This window comes from Rhinoraja longicauda, chromosome 2, assembly GCF_053455715.1.
Source record: "Rhinoraja longicauda isolate Sanriku21f chromosome 2, sRhiLon1.1, whole genome shotgun sequence".
Lineage (NCBI taxonomy): Eukaryota > Metazoa > Chordata > Chondrichthyes > Rajiformes > Arhynchobatidae > Rhinoraja > Rhinoraja longicauda.
The window spans coordinates 66,737,347-66,748,053 of NC_135954.1; the positions used below are offsets into that span (position 1 = coordinate 66,737,347).

A 10,707-nucleotide genomic window follows, 5' to 3' on the forward strand; every position below is an offset into this window, starting at 1 on the left:
ATATTTCCCACTCCCTTTAAACTCACTAGATACCACAGGACATCCATTATGTCACCTATGGAGAAAAAGTGAAATAAAATTGTGTTGGGTATTATTAGGAATACATTTAGTAGTCTCAAAAAAGTGCAAGTCTGGCACCATCAAATTTCAAGGATGCTGGATTATCACAGTAACACTGCAGCGATTCAATAATCATCTTTAAAAAAAACATGTGCTAAAAATGGTTCAGGTAGCATCACTGCAGGACATGGATAGGTGTTATATAAGGACTGAAGTCCGAAGAATCACTTTGTCCTTTATTTTTGCAAATTTATTGGCCAAAACACAAAGGAGAAAAAAAATCTTTTTTGGATTGTTCTAAGTACAGAGAGATAAAATCAAGGTTATATTTTGAAATTCAGGGTAATTATGGGATATGGGGATTAGGCAGGAAAATTGGTTGAGTTAAAAGATTAACCATGATCTTACTGAAAGGAAAGAGGAGGTTCATGTGCTCTAGTTACGCTCCTTTTTCCCACGGACTTAAAATCTTTTGCTTCAATGACAGTGTGATATAACTTAAATATTGCGGCATTCATTTTCTGGGAATATTATTGATGCAATGACAACCAATATACTAGAGCATGATCCTGTGCCCAACTTTTGATGTAGAAGCAATGGTTCTGAAGGGAACAGTTGGAGGACGTTCGAAAAAGGACTCTAAGAGATTCTTCGCCCACAGAGCAACTGAGGAGTGTTGTGATCATCAGTTTCCATGCTAAATTCCACACCTTAGAGTCATAGAGTGATACAGCATGGGAAATGGCCCTTCGGCCCAACTTGCCCACACAGGCCGACATGTCCCAACTACACTAGACCCACCTGCCCGCGTTTGACGCATATCCCTCCAACCTGTCCGATCCATGTACCTGTCTAACTGTTTCTTAAACATTGCGATAGTCCCTGCCTCAACTACCTCCTCTGGCAGCTTGTTCCATACACCCACCACCCTCCCAACTCTCCCAAAAGACTTAACTGTGGGACACAGTGCTGACCAAGATATGTTTGGTCTCTGTGGAGGCCTCAAAGGTGTTTTCATTTTTAATGAACTACAGCAATGGTTGGCATGCTCGGTGGGCTGAAGGCCAGGCTGTTACACTGTATCTCTAAACTAAACTAAATAAAATCGGGGCTTGGTGTATTTTGGTTGTCACGGTCTCAGTTCTAGTGTGCCTTAAAATATGCCACCACAGTGTGCCCGGCTTGCGTTAGTAAAAACTTTAGATGCAAATTAAACAAAGTGTCATGGACAATTCAGCACTTCCTCAGCATGTGTAGTTAGATTGGGAGTGTGGTCTGTAAAATCCTGAACAGGCTGACTTTGAGTTGACCTTGCTAACATCTGAGCCAAGTTAACATGAATGGGTTATAAAGAGATCCCCAGAAATATATTTCAACGAATAACCTAATCTTGTCTCGATTCAATTAAATGAGAAGATATGACTGCTTTCTAATAATGCATTCAAAGTGATGAAATATGATCTTAGCAGGCAAAAAAATATATATATATATTCTTTTCACAATTGCTTAGTAAGTTGTTCCTATATTCCAAGCAAATTAAAAAACTGCACGATGATGTTACTTGTCAGCTGAGTTAAGAGCATTTTTTTTAATGGTGAAAAATGCTGTCTTTAATTATTTATGAAGTTAATGTGATGAGTAAAGAAATAAGATTAAATGAATGCATTACATTAGGTGCCATACTTCAGACATCTGTGAGGCTTTATATTTTAAATAGATTCACCATGAAAAATAAATCAGAAATGCTGTTGTGGATTTCAAGGGAAGTACAGGTCAAGGCTGCCATTGTGGAACAGGGAGAACACCAGTGCAAAAACACTCATCAAACCAGATTTCCCAAAGGCTTCTTTTAATTAGCAAGAATCAACAGTTCTTGATTACTGCATATTTAAGAGTAAAGAGAGTAGGAAGTCAAGAGTCAAGAGTGTTTAATTGTACCACAAATGGAACAATGTAATTCTTACTTGCAGCAGCATAACAGGTCAGTAAACACAGTACTCATAGATAACATATTAAACAAAAGAAAGTTCAATTAAAAAAACAATATTAATGCCAAAAAGAGCAACCAAGACAGTTTGCAATTCATAATTCATAGTTTAGTTGGTGTTTGTAGTGGTCAAGACCCTGATGGATGTTGGATAGAAACTGTTCTTGAACCCGAAAGTCACGGTTTTCGGGCTCCTGCACTTTGTTCCTGATGGCTGAAGTGAAATATTGATGTGGACATTAATTTTTTATGTATTTTCACTGAATCTGGGCAATATTGTGCGTTTCTTTTTGCACCTGAACTGAGGATTCAGTCAAGAATCAACTATGTTGGTAGGTCTGGACTGAAATGGAGCCTGATTGAGTAATGGTGGCAGATTTTCTTCCTTGAAAAATATCAGTGATCCAGATACATTTTTACAACAGCCTGGTAGTTTCATATTGACCATCACTGAGGGTATATTTTCTTATAATAATAGTTTCATTGAACTATTTGCATTTAAAACACCTCAAAGAGCATAGATGGGATTCAAACATGTTTCTGAATCAATATACCGATTTAGGAACAATTTTCAGTCAACCATAAGATTATCCACTTGACTTGTGAATGTCAAAATTATGTTAAGTCGTAGAGGAAGGAACTAGCAACATTTCAGGTCGAGACCCTTCTTCAGCCTGAAAAGGGGTCTTGACCCAAAATGTCTCCCATTCCTTCTCTCCAGAGATGGTGCCTCTCCCACTGACTTACTCCAGCATTTTGTGTCTATCTTAAGTTCAGTCATGTTTTCTAATTTTTTTAAGTGAATTATGGCTACTCTAAGAACTCAGCATTATGATATCATCGCGATACAGATTGTGGAGCATTCCTTTCCTCAAGGGAATGGGCATTTCCTTTATTGTTAATTCAAAGTAACGGCTTTAAAATGTGATGAAGGAGCTTGCAGCTCCACGGATGATAAATGATCAGGATGTAATTCCTGATCCAGATTTAAACTATCTAGTTTCCTGACCACCTTGCACTCTGATTACAGCTGCTGGTCAGTAAAACAGCTGGGAGAGATTTTTGAAGTAAACACCAATCTTTAAGAGGCCATTTCATTCTTTAAGAGCTTACTTAATATATGTTGGAAGGGTGAACTATTCTTTACATGCAGAGGAGAGGATCTCATGTTGACTATTGAATTTGTTAAAATGTGGAATGATTCAACTGAAAAGTAAGTAGCATAATTTTTTTTATAAATGCTTACTTTCTCTTTCCCAAGGGAATGGGCATTTATTTTATTGTTAATTCAAAGTAACAGCTTTAGAATGTGATGAAAGAGTTTGCAGTTCCACTGTGCAGATGTGATTTTTGATCCAGCTGTACTGCACATCTGTGTGCCATAGTTCAATTCACCATGGAATTTCATGCAGCGAGCAATGTGGCTAACGTATCTGTTTCACAAGTCAGTTGGAGTTACACAAAAGTTCTCCACAGGGTATTGTGTTCCGTTGATTATCTGTGTGTCTGTGAATGTTGGTTATTATCATGGAATGGGTAGTTGTATTACAGACATTTACAGAAGTTATAATCATCTACTTTCTGTGTGTTTCACATGCAAAGTACTGCCCATAAATCACGTATTAAGCAGTAATAGAGAAACAAACAAATACCAACTAGATGGGCAAATTGGCTGCCATTTCCTGCATTGCAACAGAGGCTACGGTTCCAAAAGTGTTTTGTTGGCTGTGAAGCTCTTTGGGGCATTCTGAGGTTATGAAAGCACTATAATTGCAGGTTCTTTCTTGTTTTGCGAAAATAGAGCAAGGTAAATCTAAGCTTTAAAATATCCCTAACATGATCTATCATTCATCCTTGATCTATTTTTTGTTTTCAAAATGGTATGAGTGTTGGAATATATTATCACCAGAAAAATTAGTTATTGTTAATTTTGACAAGATGTCAGTGGCATGGAAATTCATTCCCAATCATTTGCACAAGATATGCTGTAAAGTAGTAGCTATGTGTTCTTCTTCACTTCCAAAATTAGGTTCCACAACTCCAGGCACTAATGATTCCGTGCAACATTTTTACTACTGATTTTTACAACATATGAAGGGAACATCTTCTCTTTGTTATCTGCAGAAAAAATATATATATATTCAAAATGATCAGATTTAGTCATTATGTTCCCAATGCTGAAAAGAAGAAATCTCTCATCAAAATATTGACCTCTCACCTTACTTTGTGCAGAAAAGTTACATAGAGTGAGTTTAAACAGAGTGCAACTGTAATGTTCTGAAGTCAGGAGTTTAATCAGTGTGGGAATTTGGTGCAGAGTGGAGTGGTGAATGATGTTTTGTGTCTCCAGTATTTGCTAGTTGTAAAAGCTTCAGCAAGAATTTATTTTTTAACATAAAAGAAAAATATTGTAGATATGGAAATCTGGAGCTCTGATGAAAGCTCATTAACCTGAAACATTTACATTGTTTCTCTCTCCACAGATACTAGATAAATGTTAGATGCTAGATAAATTACAGCATTTTCTGTTTTTATTTAAAATTTTACAATAGACCTTAGGATAAATGAAATAGACCAACTTGACTGTAAATTCACTTCTTTTTAGTAGCGTTTAAAATGCTACTTCATGGCACTTATGCATTGTTCTGTAATTTGGTTCATTTGAAGTCAAACCACTGTGAATAGCATATATTAATTCCTGTTGCTGGGGATGAATTTCCAGGTGATTAACTTTTGGTAAATAAGCAAATAAGTTAAAGATAAATTAAATTTCAAAGAATAGAAATCTTATCTAATATTTGGATTGGTTGTGCTCAACCCACTCTGCTCCCCATGATGTGTAGGAAGGAACTGCAGATGCTGGTTTAAACCGAAGATAGACACAAAATGCTGGAGTAACGCAGCGGGACAGGCAGCACCTCTGGAGAGAAGGAATGGGTGACTCTTCGGGTCAAGACCCTTCTTTAGACTGGAAGGGTCTTGACCCGAAACGTCACCCATTCCTCTTCTCCGGAGATGCTACCTGTCCCGCTGAGTTACTCCAGCATTTTGTGTCTGCTCCCCATGATGCTCCTGTTCAACACTTACTTTTGGCCCTCTGTGGATCTATTTGTGCTGGAGGCTTCAGGTCACCGATCCTAGGGCCCCATCTTCTGATGCCAGATCATTGCAGTCAGAGGCCCGTGAACTGCTTTAAAATGCCTCTGATAATCAGAGAGATGAAAACAGCACAAATTGATTTAAATAATTATAAAAATGAAGTTATTAAAAAGTTAAATAAATTAAAAATCATACATTTATTTTAAACACTGTTAAATGCTGGAAGTTAACAGGAAACATTAAGATCAAAATTCATGGGGTTGCATCACATACACTAGCCACCCCTGGCCTAAGGTTGAAGAGCTGGATGCACAGAGGATTTGTCCCTCAGCTCAGAGGGTTTGTGCTCCTCCGCAGCAGCACTGGGGTGAGGGTGGATGCGGTCAGATGCACCGGTACCCCATCTCCAGTTTAAACCCAGACGTCTGCTCTCCAAGACCAAGCTAATGGCCACAAAGGTTGCAGGGAAGGGCATAATCTGACATACCCATGAGCCAGGAAAACATCTGAGTGTTGAAAATGAGAAGGAAAGATAGCATTACCACAGACTTGACTGTGTTGTCTTTGCATTACCCAGATTAAAAACATCTCAGAGTAATAGAGAGATACAGCATGAAAACAACCCTTCGGTCCACCCAGACAATGCTAACCATCGACTGCTCACTTTTGTTTTACACGTATTTTACAATAATCCAGTTTATTCTGCCCATCAACTCCCCCTATTATGATTTAGGGATTGCTTTCCCTTCACAGCCCCAATCCCTTCCCATGCCACTCACAGAGTCTACCACTCACCTCTGCACTAGTGACCATTTACAGTCACATATTAAACTAATAAATGGTGATTTGTGACACAATTCAAGAGATATAGGAAGAAACTATGCAGGTACAGAAAGGTAAACCTGCAGATATTTGTTGCAGTGGTTGTCGAAGTACTAAAGTAAGGAAGCCCAGATGAGATTGTAGAGCTCTGGTGAAACTGCATTTACACTTCACGCTGGTTCGGCAAGATCACCAGCGTAATCAAGGATGAGTCTCACCCCGGTCACTCCCTCTTCTCCTCTCTCCCATCAGGCAAGAAGTACAGGAGTGTGAAAACACAAATCTCCAGATTCAGGGACATTTTCATCCCAGCTGTTACCAGGCAATTGAACCATCCTATCAATAACTAGAGAGCGGTCATGAGCAACCATCTACCTCATTGGAGACCCTGGGACTTAATTGGAATTTACTGGACTTTATCTTGCACTAAACGTTATTCCCTGTATCATGTATCTGTACACTGTGGATGGATTGATTGTAATCATGTATAGTCTTTTCACTAACTGGATATCAACCACAAAAAAAGCTTTTCCCTGTACCTCAGTACATATGACCATAATAAACTAAACTAAACTAAATTTCTCTTGGAAGACTGTTGCAGCTTTGGTCTCTGAATTCAAAGAACTATAGACTTACATCATAGATGGTGCTCACAGATTTACTAGAGCAATTCTTCAAATGAAGTTCTTGAGAGGTTTAGTGTAGAGATACAGTGTGGAAACAGGCCCTTCAGCTCATTGAGTCCACGCGGATCATCGATCAGTTCTGTGTTAGACCAATTTACAGAAGCCAATTAACCTTCAAACCTACCAGGTCACATGGAGAATATACAAACGCCGCACAGACAGAAACAAACCTTGGTCTTTGAAGTTGTGAGGCAGCAGCTCTATCGAATGAGTGATCAAATAATCTAGGTTTTGTGGTAATATTTAGCCACAAAATACTGACTTGATTGACTTTCCAGGTTGACTTTCTGTTGTTCCTGAGCAGACAGGCAATGTCTTGGGGTGATGCCTTATTTGAAAATTTACAGACATGATATTGCAAATATTTGATGTACTGAAATGTGTGGTCACTCAGTCATGGTTGTATTTAACTCAGCATGAGGCTAATAATAGAACACATTCTTGCTTCTGTGTCAGGATCTTGTGTGTTTGCACCTTACTCTGGAGACTTGAGCGCTAACACTCCATTGCAGCACTGAGGGAGGCTACACTAATACAGATGCTGTTTGGTGAGAGCTCTCAGGAGTACATAGAAGATCACAAGGATTACTTTGAAGATGAACAGGCAAACATCTTCATTACTTTGAAGATTAATTCTGTGACTGCGGATGACTGAGTGACCACATATTCCAGTAGGTCAAATATTTGTAATATCAAGTGTGTGCATGACTAATGGTTAGTTAGCCCTCAATTAATATTTCTTAAAAATCTGACCACTTTCGCATTGATGTGCGTGACAGCTTGCTATCCATAGATTGACTGCAGCATTAATGACAAAAAAATTGTCCTTCAAAATGTGCTTCAGTGGTTTTGGAGCACTTTCGCAGATTCTGAAAACAAAATGTGGCAGATGCCAAATTAATAGTTCTTTCATATTTTCTTTGCAATTATAACAGCCCTGACAGCAATGGGAATGTAATGCATGGTCTTTGGGTTGAGATAATACAGCCCTTTAGATGAAGGTACTCCACAATCAAATTAGGTAGACCAGTGAACTAATGGACATCCCTGACAGTATGATGTATGGTTTGCATGAGAACATAGACATGATGGTCTTCCTGTGATATTATTGTCCTTACCTGATATCAAACAATGCTGGGAAGTGCAGGTCTACCGACAATGCAGAGGTTGTTAAAAAATTAGGAAGGTAAAGGAAGACCACAAAATATAACTGGCAGGTAAGAATAAGGAAAATCCTAGGGCATTTTATAAGTATATCAAGAGCAAGAGAATAGTGGGGAAAAAATGAGCGCAATTATGGACCAAAGAGGTAATCTGTGCTTGGAGACAGAGGATATAGGCGAGATCTTAAATAGGGCCTTTACTTTGTAGTTGGAGATTTCTGTTTGGATGATGAAGTTGGAGATTTGTAGTTGGAGATTTTTGTTTGGATGATGAAGTTCTAGAGCACATTGAGAGTAAAAAGGAGGAGGTATAAGATTTCTTAATGGACAAAAAGTGAATAAATCTTCCAGACATTATATGATGTATGCTATGAGGGTATGCAAGTGAGTAGATTACTTGGATCGTGATGGATTTATTTAAATCTTTGTGAGCCAATGGCATGGTGCTAAATAATAGGAAGTCAGAAAATGTGTGGTGCTCAAGGGGACAGTGGGGATAGTCCAAGTAATTATAAACCTACTTACTTCAGTTATCGAGAAATTATAGGGAAAAAATCTAAAGGACAGTGTTAATTTATACAAATATGGCAGGGATTGATTATGGATAGTCATCATGGAACATCCTTTCTGCCTAATTTAATTAAGATGTTTTAAATAAATAAATATATTGATGAGATTAGTGCAATGGTTTACACAGCCTCCATGAAATTGACAAGGGTCTACAGAGCGCACTGATCCCAAGGGTAGAGTACAAACCAAGGTGGCAAATTGGCCTGGTAATAGGGGACAGAGAGTGATGGCAAGGATTTGCTGCTATGACTTGAAACCTGTGATCAATGTTGTAGAGATCAAAGTTGTGATCCCTGCTATTTGTTATGTGCATTAATGCCTCAGATATGAATATAGAAGATATGATTAGTAACTGTGCAGGATGAAGCAATCATTGATCATGTTGCTGATAGTGAATAGGGTAGTCTGGGATCAGCTGGTAAATTGGACAATGGCAAACAAAATGTAATTCTGATTTGTGCGAAATGATGCATTTTGGGCAGAACTATAAGGATAGGATATATACCATGTGTAGGAAGGAACTGCAGATGCTGGTTTAAATCGAAGGTAGACACAAAATGCTGGAGTAACTCAGCGGGACAGGCAGCATCTATGGAGATGGAAATGGGTGACATTTCAGGTCGAGACCCTTCTTCAAACTCAATAGTCAGATCGAGATCGAGACCTTGCTTCAGGACTGATGCTTGTTTTTGTTGGAGAAAAGAGGCTGTGGGTAGCCTGATAGAGGTATGTTAAGCTAAAAGATAGCAAGAAATATTTCCCCATGAGAGAGGTATCTGACATCAGAGAGTAAAGGTTAAAGGTGAGGATAGGCCTTTCTCCCAGAGGAGATTTGTAATCTGGAACCTGCTGACTGAGAAGATGGTGGAGGCCAGCACTCTCACAACATTTATGAGGTATCTGGACAAGCACTTGAATTACCGCGGCAGAGTAGACTGTGGACCTAGTGTTGGTAAACGGGATTAACATAGATATGTATTGGTGGGCTGGAGATCCTGCAACTCTGCTCTGTGACTGTGTCTCGATGATTTCCCTTGTCTTTCTGAACCTCAGGATAGCTGTAAATATGTTGCCCTGACATCAATCAATTCACTGCAAGCAAACATGTTTTCAGTTTCCAGGCCCTGGCTTGGAATGCCTAACCTATTCTGGTCAAGTATTGGCACCTACCTTGCTTTATACAAAAGATTAAGATTGAGGTCTCAGCATCAATGCTCATGTAACTTCAGGCACAAGGCAAAAAGGAGAGAAGTGGGTAAATGTGCAGACTAACCATCCCGCTTTTCATTTCACCTCATCATTAAAGTGCAGACGCATACAAAATATTCAAGAACTGTTCACATATTGCGCCATTTAACAAGTAAGATATGGAGATTTTTTTTCAATGGCAGAAACGGTTCTTCACAACCTCCCTGGGTAGTTGAATCCCAACCTGAGATTTACACTAACATACAGTAATTCATGATTACAAATCATTCACAATGAATCTGGTCCTTAGAGGTGTTTCATTAATTAATTGTGCAAACTGAAATAAAGCCATACTTTACCAACAAAGTCAGTCTCTTGGAAGAAAACCTTGCATTTCACGGTGTAACTAATTTAAACAGAGTAATTAGTGTAACATTAAATCAAAAGTTGATTTGTCTTAAATGTGAATTCAAAAGCTTCTGTTTAAATGAAGGAAATCTTTGCTCTTTTCTTCTTTTTCCTGTATTCTATCTTTGTAACCTGAAGCTTTTGAATGAGGATAAATAACCTTGGCTGTTCAGCTGGTGTCAACCGATAAGGTTAAAAATGACTAAAGCAAGTCAATGTGAACACTGATTTACTATATGGGAACATCTGGTACAGACTCTCCCTTTGTGAATAAATTATTAACAGAACTCAGTTTGACTGGGACTGGGACTCATTAACTTTGGAAAGATACTCAGACATTCATTATCAGGATTTAAAAGATTAAAAGCAGAAGATTAATTTATTGGCTAATAAATATCTGCTGTAACACATGATAGTCAGTGCAGTGAGTTGTATCCTAAGAACATTTTAGGTAGTGCGCGAGATTTAGGAGACCAGGAATATTTGACAAAAATATTCCTACGCTGGAAAAATATTTACAAATCGGAAAAATATATTACTGATGAATGGCATTTTAAATAATTGTTCTTAAGATACTGATTAAGCACACAAATCTTTCTGAAAGTAGATAGGGTGAATGCCCCAGAGTAGAGGAATCGTGAACCAGAGGACAAAAGTTTAAAGTAAGAGGGAAAAGATTTAATTGGAAACTGAGAGTCAACCTTTTCACTCGGCGGTGGTAGGT

The 10,707-nt window shown here is 38.4% G+C and overlaps 1 long non-coding RNA gene across 1 annotated transcript; it reads right to left on the bottom strand.

Moving 5' to 3' along the window:
- Window positions 1–1,947: 1,947 nt before the first annotated feature.
- On the bottom strand, window positions 1,948–10,185 carry LOC144609884 (uncharacterized). Its single transcript, XR_013549378.1, has 4 exons — window positions 9,935–10,185; window positions 6,605–6,733; window positions 5,135–5,250; window positions 1,948–4,165 (listed from the first exon to the last, which is right to left on the bottom strand). It is a non-coding gene; the product is annotated as an uncharacterized LOC144609884 (long non-coding RNA).
- Window positions 10,186–10,707: the final 522 nt, after the last annotated feature.